Genomic DNA, 18838 nt, shown 5'->3' with positions numbered 1-18838 from the left:
TGACCTGGATGTGAGACATGGAGTCAAAGGAGATCATTTCAGAGCTTTAAAATTTGACCACCCCACTGGATTTTGGACTTGCATGGGGTCTGTAGCCCCTTTGTTTTGGCCAATTTCTGCTATCTAGAATGGGTGTATTTACCCAATGCCTGCACCCCCATTGTATCTAGGAGGTAACTAACTTGCTTTTGATTTTACAGGCTCATAGGTGGAAGGGACTTGCCTTGTCTCAGATGAAACTTTGGACTTGGAGTTAATGCTGGAATGAGTTAAGACTTTGGGGGACTGTTGGAAGGGCATGATTGTGTTTTGGAATGTGAGGACATGAGATATGGGAGGGGCCAGGGTGGAATGGTATGGTTTGGCTGTGTCTTGACCCAAATCTCATCTTGAATTATAGTTCCCATAATCCCCACATGTTGTGGAAGGGACCTGGTGGGAGGTAATTGAATCATGAGGGTGGTGTTTACCCACATGCTGCTGTTCTCATGATAGTGAGTGAGGTCTCACAAGATCTGATGGTTTTATGAGGGACTTTTCCCCTTTTTGCTCATTCCTCTCTCTCATGCTGCCATGTGAAAAAGGATGTGTTTGCTTCCCCTTCTGCCATGATTGTAAATTTCCTGAGGCCTCCTGAGCCCTCCAGAACTGTAAGTCAATTAAACCTCTTTTATTTTCTTTTTTTTTTTTTCAGACAGAGTCTTGCTCTGTGGCCCAGTCAGTGGCACAGTCTTAGCTCACTGCAACCTCCGCTTCCCGGGTTCAAGACAGAGTCTTGCTCTGTCGCCCAGTCAGTGGCACAGTCTTAGCTCACTGCAACCTCCGCCTCCCGGGTTCAAGTGATTCTTCTGCCTCAGCCTCCCAAGTAGCTGGGACTACAGGTGCACACGACCACGCCTGGCTAATTTTTGTATTTTTAGTAGAAACGGGATTTCACCATATTGGCCAGGCTGGTCTCAAACTCCTGACCTCGTGATCCACCCACCTCGGCCTCCCAAAGTGCTGGGATTACAGGCGTGAGCCACCATGCCTGGCCAGGAGTCATTGTTTAATGGGGACAGAGTTTCAGTTTGGGATGGTGAAAAAGTTCTGGTAATAGATGGTGATAGTTGCACAACAATGTGAATGTACTTAATACCACTGAATTGTACACATGAAAATGATTACAACAGTAAATTTCGTTATGTACATTTCATCATAGTAATAAATAAATAAATGAATTAGTAAAAATTTTTTTTTTTTAAATAAATAGGCTGGGCGCAGTGACTCATGCCTGTAATTTCAGCACTTTGGGAGGCCAGAGTGGGAGGATTCACTTGAAGTCAGAAGTTCAAAACCAGCTTGACCAACATGGTGAAACCCCGTCTCTACTAAAAATACAAAAAATTAGCATGGTGTGGTGGCGAGCACCTGTAATTCCAGCTACTTGGGAAGCTGAGACAGGAGAATCACTTGAACCCAGGAGGTGGAGGCTGCAGTGAGCCGAGCTCACCACTGCACTCCAGCCTGGGTGACAGAGTGAGACTCTGTCTCAAAAAACAAAATAAATAAATAAATAAATAGCCAAAGAATACATTGCTTATGTGTGTGTGTAAACTACCAACTTTAAGATGGTGGTTTATGGTCTCTGTTTTACCAAAAACCATCTTAAACATTCCCTCCAATTTTGGCAAAAATATGTGCGTGTATAAATGTTCAGTATAAAATCTGAAAGGAAACTTACATTATCAGTACTAATTTGCCTCTGAGAAAAGCAATGGATTGGTTAGGGGAGCCCTTCACTTTTTACTCTGTAAACTCGTATGGCGGGAGAGGAGGAGCAGAGATGGAGTACTGCAGCTCCAACATTTTCTTTCCTTTTTAATTTTTGAGAAAAGAAACAAAATAGCAAAGAAACAAAATATAAAGTTAAAAAGTAGAATGATATAGATATGTGGATTTTGTATGTGACAAAAAGGCATTTTAGGCATTTTTAGGTACAATAATGGTATATGGTTTTTATTCAAATTATCTTTATCTTTTAGAGAAACATACTAAAGTATTTACAAATGAAATAATATGCCTGGGATTTGCTTCAAATTAATATAGGAGTTGGGCAGGGAGGTACAGACTAAACGAGATTGGGAATGAGTTCATAGTTGTTGGTTAGGTAATGGATATATATGGCGATTAATTATACTGTTTTCTCTACTTTCGTATGTTTGAAATCTTCCACAAAAAAAAAAGTTTCTTTTTGAGGGAAAAAATTGTAAATATGAAAAACAAAACTATAAAATACTGGAAGTAGGCTGGCCGCGGTGGCTCACACCTGTAATCTCAGCACTTTGAGAGCCCGAGGGAGGTGGATCACTTGAGGTCAGGAGTTCAAGACCAGCCTGGGCAATATAGTGAAACCTTCTCTCTACTAAAAATACAAAAATTAGCTGGCCGTGATGGCAGGCGCCTGTAATCCTAGCTACTCCGGAGGCTGAGGCAGGCGAATCGCTTAAACCTGGGAGGCAGAGGTTGCAGGGAGCCAAGATTGCACCACTGCACTCCAGCCTAGGTGACAGAGTGAAACTGTGTCTCAAAAAAATAATAATAATAATAATAATAATAATAATAGAAGTAAATAAAAAGAATGCCTTTATTTAAATCTTGATTTTGGAAATCAAAAATCCAGAAGCTGAAAAGAAAAAAAGATTTACAAATTAAGCAACATAATTTTACATTTATATATGGCAAAAGAGACTAAAAATAAAATTGAAAAACAAGAACAACAGATTAGGAAAAAATATGTTTAAAACATACAATAGACAAAAGATTAAAATCTCACTGTTGTAACAGTTCCTATAGGTTATTAATTTTAAAAATCTAGAAAAAAAATGAACAAGAGATATTAACCAGCAACTCAGAAGAGAGGATATATAAATGATGAATGCATATACGGTACAGCTGACCCTCCATATCCATGTTCATATCCATGGGTTTCACATCTGAGATTTCATCCATACATGGATTCAATCAACCGAGGATTTAAAACATTCAGAAAAAAAACCCAACACGGTGAAACCCCGTCTCTACTAAAGATACAAAAAAAAAAACGAACTAGCTAGGAGTGGTGGCAGGCACCTGCAGTCCCCGCTACTCAGGAGGCTGAGGCAGGAGAATGGCGTGAACCCGGGAGGCGGAGCTTGCAGTGAGCTGAGATAGCACCACTGCACTCCAGCCTGGGCCACAGAGCGAGACTCCGTCTCTAAATGAATGAATGAATGAATGAATGAATAAATAAATAAATAAATAAATAAATAAATAAATAATTACAATACAATAAGAAATGCAATTTTTTAACTAGTATATAAAAGCCATTTACATAGTATTTACATTTTATTATAAGTAATCTAAAGATGATTTGAAGGACTCAGGAGGATGTATGTAGGTTATATGCAACAAATACAGCATTTTATATATAAGGACTTAAGCATTCATAAATTTTGGTATCTGTGTGGGTCCTGGAACCAATTATTCATGGATATTGAGGAATGAATTTATAAAAATAAGCTCTAGGCCAGGCGCAGTGGCTCACGCCTCTAATCCCAGCACTTTGGGAGGCCGAGGCGGGCAGATCACTTGAGGTCAGGAGTTTGAGACTATCCTGGCCAATATGATGAAACTCTGTCTCTACTAAAAATACAAAAAATTAGCCAGGTGTGGTGGCACATGCCTGTAATCCCAGCTGCTCAGGAGGCTGAGGATGACGTAAGAGAATGGCTTGAACAGGGGAGGCAGAGGTTGCAGTGAGTCGAAATCATGCTACTGCACTCCAGCCTGGGCGACAGAGCAAGACTCCATCTCAAAAAATAATAATAATAAAATAAAAATAAAAATAAGCTCTAATTTAGTAATATATAATCAGCAAAATGAAAATTAAAAGGATGAGGTATCATTTTTCCCCACTAAAGTGGTGAAAATGGACTGGGCACGGTGGCTCATGCCTGTAATCCCAGGACTTGGGGAGGCTGAGGCAGGTGGATTGCCTGAGTTCAGGAGTGCGAGACCAGCTTGGGCAACACGGTGTAACCCAGCCTAGGCAACACGGTGAAATCCCGTCTCTACTAAAATGCAAAAAATGAGCCTGGCGTGGCATCGTGTGGCTGTAATCCCAGCTAGTCGGGAGGCTGAGACAGAAGAATCGTTTGAACCCGGGAGGCGGAGGTTGCAGTGAGCCGAAATTGTGCCACTGCACTCCAGCCTGGGTGACAGAGCGAGACTCCGTCTCAAAAAATAAGAAGAATAAAGTAAATTGGTGAAAATGAAAAGGATTGATAGTGTACAAGGTCGAGGAAGGTATGAAGATGTATGCTCTTACATACTTTTGGTAGAAATACCAATTGATACGGGCTTTTTGGTGGGCAATTCTAAATGATAATTAAAATATAAAGTATACATACCCTTTGACCCAGAAATTTTACATCTAGGAATCTACCACACTGGAACAGTCACACATATGTACAAAAGTACATGTGCAAGGATGTTTATTACATCATTGTTGGTAATAATAAATGAAAAATCTCAAATATCAATTGAAGTGGTAATGGTTATATAATGTACAGTACATTCATACTATGAAATACCACACAGCCTGTGAAAAAAATGAGTTCAACATGAACAGATCTCCAAGATATATTGTTAAATTTAAATAATTTTAGACTTATATAGTGTGGTTTTATAAATATGATACTCCTTAATTTCCTCAGCATTACCCATCCTTACATAAATAAATGATTACTCATCCTTACACAAATGAATCGCTGCTACTGCTATACATCGTGGAGAATCTTGGCACATGATCCAAAATGACTCATCCCAAAGCATGCTGCATTGAATTGCCCACACGAGAAGCTCTGTCATTAATAAATGCCTGAAAATTGAAGGGTCTATCTCTGAGACTTCTGACTTTAATATCTTTGTTTTCTCTGAACACACTCTGTTAATACATATGTATGTCTTTCTTGTCTAGCCCATTTCTCACAGGCCCACTGACATATTATTCTGGCTCTTCTGAAAGATGACTGATTTAATTGTTTGAGGTACCAGTGCTCTCTACCATGAATTTTAGGTATGCTCCATGACCTATGTTTTACCTTAGACCATCTTTTTTTTCTTTTTCCTGCCACAGGACTGCCAAGTCCGAAACTTTAGACCATCTTAAATATTCCTTCCAATTTTAGTAAAAATGTGTGTGTGTGTGTGTGTGTGTGTGTGTGTGTGTGTGCAAAATGCTCAGTAAAACATCTGAAGGAAAACTCATCATATTATTATCAGCAGTTAATTGCTCCTAAGTAAAAAAATGGAATTAGTGGGAGAATGAAAGTGAGAATTTCACTTTTTACCCTATAAACTTACATATATATGTAATTTTTTATTTTTTGAGATGGAGTCTTGCTCTGTTGCCCAGGCTGGAGTGCAGTGGCACGATCTCGGCTCACTTCAAACTCTGCTTCCTGGGTTCAAGTGATTCTCCTGCCTCAGTCTCCCGAGTAGCTGGGATTATAAGCATGCACCACCATGCTCGGCTAATTTTTGTATTTTCAGTAGAGAAGGGGTTTCACCATGTTGGCCAGGCTGGTCTCGAACTCCTGGCCTCCTGTGATCTGCCTGCCTCGGCCTCCCAGTGTGCTGGGATTACAGGCGTGAGTCACTTCGACTGACCTAAACTTCAGTATTATTAGATTAAAAATAAGCATACACTCATATAAATAAAATATACTTATAATAAAATAAGCAACCGGGTGCAGTGGCTCATGCCTGTAATCCCAGCACTTTGGGAGACCAAGGCAGATGGATCACCTGAGGTCAGGAGTTCAAGACCAGCCTGACCAACATGGTGAAACCCAGTCTCTACTAAAAATACAAAAGCAGCTGGGCATGATGACATGCACCTGTAATCCCAGCTACTTGGGAGGCTGAGGCAGGAGAATCACTTGAACCCAGGAGGTGGAGGTTGCAGTGAGCCAAGATGGCGCCACTGTACTGCAGCCTGGGCAACAAGAGTGAAACTCTGTCTCAAAAAATAAAATAAAATAAAATAAAATAAAATAAAATAAAATAAAATAAACATACACTTACATAAATAAAATATAACGTATAATATTATAGAATTGCTTTAAATTTCCAATTTTAAGACAATTTAAAAACACCAAACAGGCCAGGGCAGTGGCTCATGCCTGTTACCCCAGTACTTTGGGAGGCTGAGGCTGAAAGATCGCTTGAGCCCAGGAGTTCAAGACCAGCCTGGGCAGCATGGCAAAACCCCATCTCTACAAAATATACAAAAATTATCCGGGTGTGGCAGCATGTGCCTGTAGTCCCAGCTGCGGGGGAGGGTAAGGTGGATCACTTGAGTCTGGGAGGTCGAGGCTGCAATGATCTGTGATTGCACCACTACACTCCAGCTTGGGTGATCCTGTCTCAAAATAAAGTAAAATAAAATCCACCAAACAACTTATCCCAGATTGTCAATAGGATTAAGACTTTGCTACTTTTGACTTCAGGCAAGCCTTCCTCTCAAAAGCCTTTGTTCTAACTCTGGACATCTCCACAAAATTGCCTATATTACTTCAGATAAATGTTGCAAGCAACAGAACATCCTGACTCAAAACGCATAAGCAATAAGGGTTTATTATCTCCCATAACAAGGAGTCTAGAGATAAGCAAGTTCTGGGGTTAGTTAATAAATAATTCCGTCAGCACTGTCAAGGACACATGTTCTTCCCATCTCTCCCTTCTGCTGGCTTTGCCCTCAGGTTACCTCGCCACAGGGCTGCAGGATAGCTACCAAGATCTGGGTATCACACTCAGAAATGACATGTTCAGAGGAGGAAAGAGGGGCATCTAGTACTATTGTCTTTTTCTTAGGAACCAGGAAACCTTTCCCAGGAACTTCCAGTAGACTTCCTCTAGCATACCATTTGCCAGATGTTGGTTAGTTGCCCATTTCTAAACCAGTCATTGGCAAGGGACTCCTGTTAAAAGTTTGACAGGAGGGAGTGAATACAGGATAGGAGCTCCACACTGTTTGCCACAATGTCCTAGGGCCTTTCAATTTCATCCTCTTCCAAATTGTACTCCTCGTTCATCTTTCATGCTGGATCTGATCTCCCTTGTGGATTTCTTATTTCAGGGAATGGTATCATTAGCTGCCCAGGCGCCCAAGTCAGAAACCAGCAAGTGATCATGATATTTCTACTTTCCCCTCCCTTCTTAATCTGTTAGAAATTCTTGTCGATTATACCTTCTTCAACACTCTTGATTTTGTCTCTTTTTTCTCTTCATCCTGCGGTTGCTGCTTTTTTGTCTAATTCCATATTATCTCCCACCAAAACCATCTTATTGGTATCTTTTTAAAACATAGTTTTCTAATTGTAAACTGTTACATATCTATTACATATATGTGGGAAAAATCCAGAAAATATAAAGCTTCTACAATAACACTGCTCAGAGACAATGATTGTGGACATTTTTGTGTATTTCCTTCTTTGCTTTCTTCTATTCATGAATCTACATATATAGATAGATATTACTTTATTTTATAAATTGAGGTTAAACTCTTTTATAGTATTTTTATTAACAAAATATTATGAATTTTTCTTTGTATCCATAAACATTCTTCTGGGTTATCATTTTAAGATCTGCATTATATTTTACCACATGGAGGTGTTGTAATATAGTTAAACAAGCCCTTATTGCCCGATTAGGTTTTTTCCAATTCTTTATGTCATAAATAATACTTACAATAAAGGTGTGGGTAGGTAAATCTCTTGTACACATTTGTAAGGATTTCCCTACAATAAATAAATTACCAGCAGAGAAATTGCTAGCTCAGAGATTATGTACATTTTTCCCCATTCCTTTTTATTAAGAAATGTTTCAAGCAATCCTAACAGTCTACTGGATATTATAATAAATACCTATATACCCAACATGCAGTTTGTCAGGCCTTAACATTTTGCCATATTTGCTTTAGATCTATTTTCTTAATGAAATAAAGTATTAAGACATATTGAAACATCCTATCTAGCCCTCCCAGAGCCCATCTTTCCCTAGAGGAGTCATATCTGCAATTTGGTATTTCTCAGACCCATGCAGGGTTTTTAACTTTTGCTGTATATAATACATGTATATGCATACGCATGCATAAACAATATATAGTACTGTTCTTCTTGTCTTTAAACTTCTTACTGCACATATTCTCCTGTGATTTGCTCTTTTTCTACAGCATTACACTTTTGAGGCTTACAGGTTTACACATGTAGCTCTAGTTCATTTATTTTCATAGCTGTGTGGTGTTCATTATATGACTATGCCATCAAATTTTAATTTTCTTCTTGGTGAACGTTTATATTGTTTCCATTTTTTCACTTCTTTTTTTTTTTTTTTTTTTGAGACGGAGTCTTGCTCTGTCACTCAGGCTGGAGTGCAGTGCACGATGTAGGCTCACTGCAACCTCCGCCACCTGGTTCAAGCGATTCTCCTGCCTCACCCTCCCAAGTAGCTGAAATTACAGGCGGGTGCCACTACGCCCGGCTATTTTTTTTTTTTTTTTTTTTTTTTGTATTTTTAGTAGAGACGAGCTTTCACCATGTTAGCCAGGATGGTCTCGATCTCCTGACCTTGTGATCCACCCCCCTTGGCCTCCCAAAGTGTTGGGATTACAGGCGTGAGCCACTGTGCCCGGCCCACTTTTTCACTATTATAGGCAACATTGCTATAAACATTCTTGTAAATGTCTTCTCGTGTATATGAGCAAGAGTTTCTACCTGGGGTGGAGCTGCTGGGGGATAGAGTATGTGCACTGTCAGTTTACTGGATATTGCCAAATTGGCAGTACCCTTCTTATTCTCCCACCAAGGCCATAAGAGTTTTTGTTGATTTATATGATCATCACATGATTTGGCCAGTGTTGCTGTACCCCACCTCCAAATCTGACAGTGATGAGAGTACCCATTTCTCTGAATTCTTGTCACCACCATGTATTATCAGTTTTTCAACTTTGCTAATTTTTTTTTTTTTTTTTTTTTTTTTTTTTTTTTTTTTTTTTTTTTTTTTGAGAAGGAGTCTCGCTCTGTCACCCAGGCTGGAGTGCAGTGGCCAGATCTCAGCTCACTGCAAACTCCACCTCCCGGGTTTACGCCATTCTCCTGCCTCAGCCTCCCGAGTAGCTGGGACTACAGGCGCCCGCCACCTCGCCCGGCTAGTTTTTTGTATTTTTTTAGTGGAGACGGGGTTTCACCGTGTTAGCCAGGATGGTCTCGATCTCCTGACCTCGTGATCCGCCCGCCTCGGCCTCCCACAGTGCTGGGATTACAGGCTTGAGCCACCGCGCCCGGCCAACTTTGCTAATTTTATTTTATTTTATTTGAGACAGAGTCTCACTCTGTTGCCCAGGCTGCAGTGCAGTGGTGCACTGCAACTGCCACCTCCCGGGTTCAAGCGTTTCTCCTGCCTCAGCCTCCAGAGTAGCTGGGATTATAGCACAGCAGGAGGAGGGGTGTCTATGCCCGACTAATTTTTGTATTTTTAGTAGAGATGGGGTTTTGCCATGTTGCCCAGGCTGGTCTCGAACTCCTGAACTTAGGTGATCAGCCTGCCTTGGCCTCCCAAGGTGATGGGATTACAGATGTGAGCCGCAGCACCCGGCCCAACTTTGTTAATTTTATTGGCAAAAAAGAAAAGGGTATTTGTTGATAACGTTTAAGAACACTTGGATTCTTTCTTTTTTCTCATTACAAAATAGCACACATTATTTTAGAAAATTTGAAAATATAAGGGCTGCAAGCGGTGGCTCACACCTGTAATCCCAGCACTTTGGGAGGCCGAGGTGGGCGGATCATTTGAGGTCAGAAGTTTGAGACCAGCCTGACCAACATGGAGAAACCCCGTCTCTACTAAAATACAAAACTAGCAGGACGGTGATGGCACCTGCCTGTAATCCCAACTAGCCGGGAGGCTGAGGCAGGAGAATCGTTTGAACCTGGGAGGTGGAGGTTGTGGTGAACCAAGATCGCGCCATTGCACTCCAGCCTGGGTAACAAAAGTGAAACTCCTTCTCAAAAAAAAAAAGAAGATGAAGAAGGAAAAGAAAATTTGAAAATAGAGACAAGTGACAAAAAAAAAAGAGGATTTCCTTGAATCCTACCAGTCAAATATAACACTAAATAGTATCTAGCATTCACAAAAATATGTGAGGTGACAAATATGTTAATTAGCATGCTTTAATCATTCCACAATGTTTATACATATCGCAACAATGTTATACAGCATAAATATATACAATTTGTCATTTGTTTTTTCGTGGGTTTTTTGTTTTTTGATTTGTTTGTTTGTTTTGAGATGGACTGTGTTGCCCAGGCTGGAGTGCAGTGGCGCTATCATGGCTCACTGCAACCTCTGCCTCCCGAGTTCAAGCAATTCTCCTGCCTCAGCCTCCCAAATAGCTGGGATTACAGGCGCCCACAACCATGCCCAGCTAATTTTTGTATTTTTAGTAGAGACGGGGTTTCACCATGTTGGCCAGGCTGGTCTGGAACTCCTGACCTCAAGTGATCCGCCCATGTCTACCTCCCAAATTGCTGGGTGTGGGGTTTTTTTGAGACAGTCTCCCTCTTTCACCCAGGCTGGAATGTGGTGGCATGATCATGGCTAATGGGAGCCTCGACCTCCTGGGCTCAAGCAATCCTCCCACCTGAGCCTCCCAAAGTAGCTGGGACCACAGGTGCATGCCACCACACTCGGCTAATTTTTTTATTATTTATTTATTTATTTATTTATTTATTTATTTATTGAGACAGAATTTCTCTCTTGTTGCCCAGACTGGAATGCAATGGCGAGATTTCGGCGCACCGCAACATCCGCCTTTGGGGTTCAAGCGATTCTCCTGCCTCAGCCTCTCGAGTAGCTGGGATTACAGGCATGCGCCACCACGCCCAGCTAATATTTGTATTTTTAGTAGAGACGGGGTTTCTCCATGTTGGTCAGGCTGGTCTCCAACTTCCCGACCTCAGGTGATCCACCTGCCTCGGCCTCCCAAAGTGCTGGAATTACAGGCGTGAGCCACCGCGCGCGGCGTTTTAAAAATGTTTTAAACAGTCTTCTGTAGAGACGGGTCTCCCTGTGTTATCTACCATGCCCAGCTCAATTTGTCATTTGTCAATTTAAATAAATAAAATTCTGTCTTAATATGAATTATTCATACAGATTACGGTTAAAACCGACAATGAAAAAAACTTTAACAAATTGAATTCTTACTCCATAACTAGAGCTGCTTCAGATACCTAATATTTCCATAAATAGGATTCATAAATAGGTGTTTAATATATGTACATGTAATGACGAATACCCACACATATATATTTTGCCTTTACAAAAATGTATCTAGTTTCTTATAAACTGTTTTTTTTTTCACCTAACAAATAAGCAACAATCATTTTCTCATGTTATTTGTATTCAGGACTAGAGGGTGTTATTTAAAGACTTTCATATTCATATCCATCTGTCTCCCCACTCACCGTCCATAAACCAAGGACCAGGCTGAGCCCAGCAACAAGTCCTAGAGGAGCTGGCTTCCTGCCGGCTGTATATTGTGTTGCAACTGACCCAGCCCCACATCTGAAATTCACACATAACTCCCTTGCTCATTATTACTCAGGGAGGCCAACTGCCACCTCTGCCTCAGGGCCTTCTGCTGGGGAACTCCCATCTTACCTGTCTGTTGGACAGCATAACATGCAACTCCCTTTAGTTACATGGCTCTCCTGTGCCCTCACCCTATACGCCTTCAGGTTTTCTCCCTACCGCCACCCTCCAATTTAAATATATTACCTGCAACTTCAGCCTCTTGCCTTAACTCTCCTCCTTTCAGGACGTCAAACTCTCCAGAGCCTGATCCATAGGAAGTTTGGTATTCCATCCTCTTATGTGGCCTAGCCCATGTGTACATTTGATTAGATGAAATATATTTGGATTTGATCCAGCTTCCACGTCAGGAAAGAGTCTGTAATAGATGTATCTCATTGCTCACCTAGACTACTGCAATAGTTCTCACTCCCTCTAGTATTGCCATTCTTACCACTTCATCCCTTCTCTCTACAAATTCATGCATATAGCTGTCAGTGAGCTTCCTAAAATTCTATTCTGATGATGCCATTTCCCTGCATAAAATACTTGTGTGTCACCAGGTGCGGTGGCTCACACGTGTAATCCCAGCACTTTGGGAGGCCAAGGTGGATGGATCACGAGGTCAGGAGTTCAAGACCAGCCTGGCCAAGATGGTGAAACTCCGTCTCTACTAAAAATGCAAAAATTAGGGCTGGGCGCGGTGGCTCACACCTGTAATCTCAGCACTTTGGGAGGCCAAGGCGGGTAGATCACAAGGTCAGGAGATTGAGACCATCCTGGCTAACATGGTGAAACCCCATCTCTACTAAAAATACAAAAAAAAAATTAGCTGGGTGTAGTGGTGTGTGCCTGTAATCCCAGCTATTCAGGAGGCTGAAGTAGAGAATTGCTTGAACCCAGGAAGCAGAGGTTGCAGTGAGCCAAGATCGTGCCACTGCACTCCAGGCTGGGTGACAGAGCAAGATTCCATCTCAAAAACAAACAAACAAACAAACAAAATTGTGTGTCACCTGACCTACAGGTTCAAGTCCAAGTACCTGCTTAAAGGCCTTCTGGGATCTCTAGCCATCCTTCCCATGACTTCTACAGCTACACTCTGTATACAATAGCAATTCTGAGTTGTTCTTTGTCCTTCTGACACTATTTCATACCAATATACCTTTGCATATGCTTCCCTTTCTGTCTAGAATATCCTTTCCTCTTTGTCTGACTGGAAAACTCCTTTTCATTCTTCAAAGTTCTATTCCAAAGATAGTCCTACAAACTCAAAGCACCACCTCACATACTCCTTATTAATTATTAATACAAAGAGGTCCAGGTGCGGTGGCTCACGCCTGTAATCCCAGCACTTTGGGAGGCCGAGGTGGGCGCATCACTTGAGGTCAAGAGTTCAAAACCAGCCTGATCAACATGGCAAAATCCTGTCTCTACTAAAAATTTAAAAATTAGCTGGGTGTGATGACAGGCACCTGTAATCCCAGCTACTCAGGAGGCTGAGGTGGGAGAATTGCTTGAACCTGGGAGACGGAGGCTGCAGTGAACTGAGATCACGCCACTGCACTCCAGTCTGGGCTACAGAATGAGACTCTGTCTCAATAAAATAATAATAATAATAATAATAAAATTATTGATACAAAGGGGAAAAATTGCATTCACATTGGAGAAGCTTAGCTAATGCCAACATAGCCAAGTGGTCAAAATTATCATCATTCACACAGATAGTTCAACATATGCAAGTCAATAAATGTGATTCATCACATAAACAGAATTAAAAACAAAATCCATATGATCATCTCAATAGATGCAAAAAAGCATTTAATAAAATCCAGCATCCCTTTATGATAAAAACCCTCAATAAACTAGGCATAGAAAGAACATACCTCAAAATAATAAAAGCCATATATGACAAACTGACTGCCAACATTATACTGAATGAGGAAAAGTTGAAAGCATTCCCTCTGAGAATAGGAACAAGATAAGGATGTCCACTTTCACCACTGTTATTTGGCATAGTACTGGAAGTCCTAGCCAGAGCAATCAGGCAAGAGAAAGAAATAAAGGGCATCCAAATTGGAAAAGAGAACTGGGCACGGTGGCTCATGCCTGTAATCCCAACAGTTTGGGAGGCCGAGGGAGGTGGATCACCTTAGGTCAGGAGTTTGATACCAGCCTGGCTAACATGGTGAAACCCTGTTTCTACTAAAAATACAAAAGGCGTGGTGGTACATGCCTGTAATCCCAACTACTTAGGAGGCAAGGCTAGAGAATTGCTTGAGCCCAGGAGGTGGAGATTGCAGTGAGTTGAGATCATGCCACTGCACTCCAGCCTGGGCAACAAAGTGCGATTCTGTCTAAAAAAAAGAAAAGAAATTGGAAAAGAGGAAGTCAAACTCTGTTTGCCAGTGATGTGATAGGTAGTATATCTAGAAAATCCTAAAGACTCTTCCAAAAGACTTGTAGATTTGATAAATGAATTCAGTAAAGTCTCAGGTTGCAAAATCAATGTATACAAATCAGTAACCACTGCTATACACCAACAATGACCAAGCTGAAAATCAAATCAAGAACTCAATTGCAGCTGGGTGCAGTGGCTCACGCCTGTAATCCCAGCATTTGGGGAGGCTGAGGCAGGCGGAACATAAGGTAGGAGTTGGAGACCATCCTGGCCAACATAGTGAAACCCTGTCTCTACTAAAAATACAAAAATTAGCAGGGCGTGGTGACAGACACCTGTAATCTCAGCTACTCGGGAGGCTGAAGCAGGAGAATCACTTGAACCCGGGAGGCGGAGGTTGCAGTGAGCTGAGATCACGCCATTGCATTCCAGCCCGGGTGACAGAGCAAGACTCTGTCTTAAAACAAAAACAAAAACAAAAACAAAAAACCTCAATTGCTGTTACACTAGCTACAAAAAACCCGAACAACTTAGGAATATACTTAACCAAGGAGGTGAAATATCTCTACAAGGCGAACTGCAAAATACTGCTGAAAGAAATTGTTGATAACACAAATGCAAATATATCCCATGCTCATGAATCAGAAGAATCAATATCATGAAAATGACCATACTGCCCAAAGCAATCTATAAATTCAATGCAATTCCTGTGAAAATACTGACATCATTTTTTCACAGAATTAGAAAAAATGATCCTAAAATTCATATAGAACCAAAAAAGAGCCCAAATAGCCAAAGCAATCAGAAGCAAAAAGAAAAAATCTGGAGGCATCACATTACTACACTTCAAATTATACTGAAAGGCTATCGTGGTACTGGTATGAAAGTAGATACATAGACCAATGGAATAGAATGGTGAACCCAGAAATAAAGCAAAATACTTACAACCAACTGATCTTTGACAAAGCATACAAAAACATAAACTGAGGAAAGGACACCCTATTCAATAAATGGTGTTGGGAAAACTGGATCCCACATGTAGAAGAATGAAACTGGATTCATTTCTCTCACCATGTACAAAAATCAACTCAAGATCGATTAAAGACTTAAATGTAAGACCTGAAGCCATAAAAATTCTAGAAGAAAACCTAGGAAAACTCTTCTGGACATTGGTGTAGGCAAAGAATTCATGACTAAGACCCCAAAAGCAAATGCAACAAAACAAAAATAAACAAATGGGACATAATTAATTGTAAAAGCTTCTGCACAGCAAAAGAAACAATCACCAGAGTAAACAGACAACTCACAGAATGGGAGAAAATATTTGCAAACTATGCATTCAACAAAGGACTAATATCCAGAATCTACAAGGAACTCAAACAAATCAGCAGGAAAAAAACAAATAATCTCATTAAAAAGTGGGCAAATGACATGAATAGATGTTTCTCAAAAGAAGATATGCAAATGCTCAACAAACATGAAAAAAGGCTCAACATCACTAATCATCAGGGAAATGTAAATCAAAACCACAATAAAATGCCATCTTACCCCAGGCAGAATGGCCAGTAATAAAAAGTAAAGGCCGAGCACGGTTGCTCATGCTTGTAAGCCCAGCACTTTGGGAGGCCGAGGTGGGCGAATCAACTGAGGTTGGGAGTTCGAGACCAGCCTGGCCAACATGGTGAAAACCCATCTCTACTAGAAATACAAAAATTAGCCAGGCTTGGTGGTGTGCACCTGTAATCCCAGCTACATGGGAGGCTGAGGCGTGAGAATCGCTTGAACCAAGGAGGTAGATGTTGCAGTGAGCTGAGATGGCGCCACTGCACTCCAGCCTGGGTGGCAAGAGCGAAACTCCATCTCAAAAGTAAATAAATAAATTAAATTAAGTAAATAAAATTTAATAGATGTTGGTGTGTATGTGGTAAAAAGGTAACACTGCTGGGGAAATGTAAATTAGTACAACCTTTACGGAAAGCAGTATGGAGATTCCTTAAAGAACTAAAAGTAGATCTACCATTTGATCCAACAATCCCACTACTGTCTATCTACCCAAAGGAAAATAAGTAATTATATCAAAAAGACACCTATATGCATATATTTATTACAGCACAATTCGCAAATGCAAAGACATGGAACAAAACTAAGTGCCCATCAACTGATACGTGGATAAAGAAAATGTGATATATATACACCATGGAATACCACTCAGCTATAAAAAAAGAACAAAATAATGTTTTTTGCAGCAACCTGGATGGAACTGGAGAACATTATTCTAAGTGAAGTAACTCAGGAATGGAAAACCAAATATCGCATGTTCTGACTGTTTTTTTTTTTTTTTTTCTGAAACGGAGTCTCACTCTCTAGCCTAGGCATGATTGCAGTGGCACGATCTCGGCTTACTGCAACCTCCGCCTCCTGGGTTCAAGTGATCCTCCCAAGTTGAAGCGATCCTCCACCTCAGTCTCCCAAGTAGCTGGGAGTACAAGCGCGCACCACCATGCCCAGCTAAGTTTTGTATTTTTAGTACAGACGGAGTTTCGCCATGTTGGCCAAGCTGGTCTCAAACTCCTGACCTCTGGTGATCCATCCCCCTTGGCCTCCCAAAATGCTGGGATTACAGGCATGAGCCACCATGCCTGGTCACATGTCCTCATAAGTGGGAGCTAACCTATGGGTACACAAAGGCGTATAGACTGGTATAATGGACATTGGAGACTCAGAATAGGGGAGGATGGTGGGGAGATATTTAAAAACTACATATTGGGAAGAATGTACGCTACTCAGGTGATGGGTGCACTAAAATTTCAGACTTGGCCATTATACAATTCATCCACGTAACCCGAAACCACTTGTACCCCTAAAGCTATCAAAAGAGAAATGAAAAAAATTCTCATCACCATTAATGGAACAAACAAATAACATATGCCCCCTGGTACAATGTACTGAGAATCCCACACTCTGCTGGTGTTCTTGGAAAAAATATTTCACCTGAATCTAATCCTGAGGGAACAATCAAACAAATACACTTTGAAAGATGTTCTGCAAAACTGGCCTGAACTCTTAAAAATACCAATGTCCAGCAAGACCAAAACAAAAGACTCAGCAACAGCTCCAAATTTAAACATGCTAAAGAAGCGTGATGGCTAAATGCATTGTGTGATCCTTAATCCTGAATCAAAAGAAAAATAAAAAACCAGCTATAAATAATATTATTAAGAGACTTGGTGAAATTTGAATATGGGCTACATGTTAGATAATAATATGGGGCCAATGCTAAATTTCCTGAGTATGGTCATTGTACTGTGGTTATGGAAGAGAATGTACTTGTTCTTTGGAGATATGTGCTGAAGGGCTAAATTGTTGCTATATCTACAAGAAACTCTCAATGTTTCAGCAAAAAGAAACAAGCAAATAAATAAATTTGTGTGTTTGTATATCAAAATAGATAAAACAAAAGTGGTGAAGTGTTAACAATAGAACTATAGGTGAAGGGTAAACAGATGCTCATTGTTCTATTCTTGCAGCTTTTATGTAGGTTTGATATTTTTCAAAACACAAACTTGGACACTATAAATAATAAGTAATAAAAAACAAAGCCGGGCGCGGTGGCTCAAGCCTGTAATCCCAGCACTTTGGGAGGCCGAGACGGGCGGATCACGAGGTCAGGAGATCGAGACCATCCTGGCTAACACTGTGAAACCCCGTCTCTACTAAAAAATACAAAAACTAGCCGGGCGAGGTGGCGGGCGCCTGTAGTCCCGGCTACTCGGGAGGCTGAGGCAGGAGAATGGCGTAAACCCGGGAGGCGGAGCTTGCAGTGAGCTGAGATCTGGCCATTGCACTCCAGTCCGGGCGACAGAGCGAGACTCCGCCTCAAAAAAAAAAAAAAAAAAAAAAAAAAAAAAAAGACTTTTCCTAGTCACGTTTTCTGTTAAACCTTCCATGACATACACCTACTGCCCCTGGCCCCCAAACGCTCACCTAAAACAATGAATCATACCCTCTCTTCTGGACTCTTCCAAGGTTATCTATCTCTCTGACCAAAGTATAAGCTCTTGGAAATCAGGTCCTGTATTGTGATGGATCTACACTGCTAAGATCGTACCTGACACAGATTGGATGCTCAGTTGATCCTCTTGTTAAATTAATCAAGCTGAGTCTTGAAGCTTGGATAGAATTCAGGAAGCAGAGAGGAGTCAGGCTTCTCAAGAGAGAGAAATGGCATGAGCAAAGGTAAGGAAACAGGAATGTACATTTTGTATTTACCGAAAGCATTTGCTTTGTTTGGTCAGAACTGAGGGTTTATATAGGTGAAAATGCCTAACACAGTATATAGATTCTTAATAAAAATCTGATGAATAAATGAATGAGATTTGAAAGGCAGGCTTAGATCAGATTAGAAAGGACTTTGACTACTGGATTGAGAAATCTGAACATTAACTAATTCTTAACATCCAGGGTGTTTTCCCATTGGTGGAAAGAGAGTGTGTTCTTGGGCAAGTCCATTGCACATTTTCTTCACTAAATAACAAGGAAAATTGCCTCCATCAGTGTGTTAAAAAAAAAAAAAAGGAAAAGTAGAGACAAGTGGGAGCTGAAAGTGACCTGTTTCCAAACTCAAGAGGAGAAAATGTTATCTATCCAGGAAAAGCTCCATAGTGGAATTTTAAAACATCCAACATCCCTCAGACTAATAGGTGTCGCAGAATATGAAGAATAAATAAATGAATCTATTTAATATGGGTCATGCTTGTCTTTGAAAATAGTGTCTGTAGCCAGGTGCAG

Source organism: Rhinopithecus roxellana, chromosome 7 (assembly GCF_007565055.1).
Source record: "Rhinopithecus roxellana isolate Shanxi Qingling chromosome 7, ASM756505v1, whole genome shotgun sequence".
Lineage (NCBI taxonomy): Eukaryota > Metazoa > Chordata > Mammalia > Primates > Cercopithecidae > Rhinopithecus > Rhinopithecus roxellana.
Note: the sequence above shows the minus strand (reverse complement) of the source record.